This window comes from Callorhinus ursinus, unplaced genomic scaffold (assembly GCF_003265705.2).
Source record: "Callorhinus ursinus isolate GAN/ISIS: 27379988/994484 unplaced genomic scaffold, GSC_fseal_2.0 scaffold9, whole genome shotgun sequence".
Taxonomy (NCBI): Eukaryota; Metazoa; Chordata; class Mammalia; order Carnivora; family Otariidae; genus Callorhinus; species Callorhinus ursinus.
The window spans coordinates 4,739,468-4,742,285 of NW_027397071.1; the positions used below are offsets into that span (position 1 = coordinate 4,739,468).

Sequence of the window (2,818 nt, forward strand, 5' to 3'; positions counted from 1 at the left end):
AGGCCCAGACTAAGGAAGGACTCACAAGCATCCTCATACGCCACTGCCGTCTATTCCACAACTCTGTAAACTGGTGCAACCAGTCTGGAGGATAATTTAGCACTGCCAGTAAAGTCGAAGATGCACATTTCCAGTGACCCACCAATTCCACTTCTAAATATACATCTCAGAGGTGCTCTTGCACAACACACAGGTTCAAAGGTATTTAACGTAGCATTATGTGTAGTAACAAAAAAAGAGAAGAAAAACCCTGGAAGAACCTAAATACCCATCGATCTAGGCACAGGTAAATAAATTACAGAGTGGTCACGCAATGAGCAGTTGTTACAGTGAATGAACTAGATCTAATTTATTAACATGGATAAATCTCAAATATATATATATACTGGAGTAAAAAAAACAAATTGTAGTAGGATGCAGTTTATATACATTGAAGCATTCAAGACAATACATGTTGCTTATGAAGGTGTAACAAAATTAAGGAGAAAGGACAAGAAAGGAGTTATTTATGAGATGGGAGGGTAAAGGGATTTGGGGAAGATGGCTATAGCTGAATCTCTAATATTTTATTTCTTTATCTAAGAATCTGAAACAAATATGGGAAAATATTAACAATCGCTTAAATCTGGTGGTGGGTATATTGGGTGTCTCTTACATTACTGTGTGGTTTTATGTTTGAAATATTGTCTAACTTTTCAAAAAATCATGGGTGTAAATCACCACTCTGAAAACATTCTCCAGGCTTCTTCCTCCTTCACAAAGGATAAATTGTCTGATTCTGCCAGATTCTCCTCCTTCTTCAAGAAGCAAATGGAAATTGATGATGAGCAAAAGTTGGCAGTAGGGTCATCAGCTCTCCTCCAGGCTGTTCCTGACACAGAAGCATCTCGGACCTTGGCAGACCCCCTCTTCCACCCTGCTCTACACCCTGGAAAGCTGATCTGTAAAGACAACACTTTCCTTGCCTTCTGGTTTCAGATGGGGTTTGGTAAATGGGAGGCAGAAGCAGAGATGGCTCCACAGAAAGAAAAACCAGGCCAGGGATTTATTCCCTGGCTTCCTCCTGTAGGCCTACATGTTGGAAGTGGCTGTGTGTTTCTAGTGAAGACCACATCTCCTAACTGTGGGCCTCTCCTAGGCTCTGCTGTGGCTCTCACTGGGTTAGAGCCATCCCCCAGCCTCCCTTTCTTCTTCAGGCTTGGGGGTACACAAGGGCTCCTTGCTGTCACTAGCCCCAGTGGCTTCACCATTCCTTCTGGTTTCCCTTCATTCTGACCATATCTTAAAAACAGTCCCCTCCTTAAGCTCTCCTTAATTTCCCCACTTGAATGTGCCTTCTCTTTCCTACTTGACACCCTGACCTCACAGAGCAGAGAGACATTCACGAAGCACAAGAGCCTGAGCCCTCAGGTAAAGTGCAGAGATAAGGCTCATACCTGAGCAAAGGCTTGAAAGAAGAGCAGAAATTTGTCAGTTGGTCAGAGAATTATGATGGGGGTGAGAAGAGATGACAAGAGTGGAAAAAGTGAGGGAAGAGCTTCAGGAAAGGCTCTTGTATTAGGAAGACCACACGAAATTGCCAATATTGGACCATTTTTTTTTATCGTGCTGTATGACCTTTAATTAAGTATATATAATGTCTTCCAATCATGTCACCTAGGGACCATTTTACCCGCTGCTCTGTTTGGCAGTCAGTCTCTTGTCTCTCTCTTCAGCGATGGTGAGGCTGATACCCTTTCCACGGGGAAGAGAAATCCACGGTTTGTTGCCTTTGCCAATAACAAAAATGTTGGAGAGTTGGGTGGCAAAGCTGTTGCCATTGGCATCTTTCACGTGAACCACATCAAACGAACCAGGATGTCTCTCTCTGTTGGTGATCACACCAATTCTTCCCAGGTTGGCACCCCCAGTCACCATACACAGATTACCAGTATCAAACTTGATGAAATCAGTAATCTTTCCAGTCTCCAAATCGATCTGAATGGTATCATTCACCTTGATGAAGGGATCAGGACGGCGGACGGTGCATGCATCATGAGTCACGAGGTGAGGGATTCCTTTTGTCCCCACAAAGATCTTTCGCACTTTGCACAACTTATACTTGGCCTCCTCAGGTGTTATCCGATGAACTGCAAAGCGACCCTTGGTGTCATAGATCAGACGGAAATTCTCCCCAGTCTTGTCAATGCTGATGACATCCATAAAACCAGCAGGGTAGGTTATATCAGTTCAGACCTTGCCATCAATCTTAATAAAACGCTGCATACAGATCTTCTTTACTTCATCTCCTGTCAGGGCATACCTAAGTCTGTTCCTTAGGAAAATGATGAGAGGGAGACATTCTCTCAACTTATGGGGACCAGTAGATGGGTGAGGAGCAAACACACCAGTCAGTTTATCCAGCATCCAATGCTTTGGAGCTGCTACATGCCTCAGATGCTTCTTGGGACCACGAGCCATGGCTGCGCAGGGAACGAAAAGAGCTAGACCATTTTTTGACATAGCAAAAAAAAAAAAAAAAAAAAAAGCCAATTTCATATGGTTCAACCTAATAATAGGATTCAAGTTACGACAACCTTAACGATGATCAGATTTTGATGACTATGATTGACCCCTTGGGGAGGGGGCCTACAGGAGCAAGAAGAATCAAAAATGACCCTGTCGCCAGAAGAATAAATGTCAAGGAAGGATGGGAATAACATTAATCTGAAGAGGATGAAAATCATCTTTGCAAAGAGGGATAAAATGTTTTCTCTCTGTTTTATTTCTATTCAAATAGAACCTCGGGTCTCTTTCTCTTCTCCCTATATCTGCATCG

At 43.1% G+C, this 2,818-nt stretch overlaps 1 pseudogene; it reads right to left on the minus strand.

The window, feature by feature from the left end:
• Positions 1-1,646: 1,646 nt before the first annotated feature.
• On the minus strand, positions 1,647-2,460 carry LOC112824644 (small ribosomal subunit protein eS4, X isoform-like; annotated as a pseudogene).
• Between the last annotated feature and the right edge of the window lie 358 nt (positions 2,461-2,818).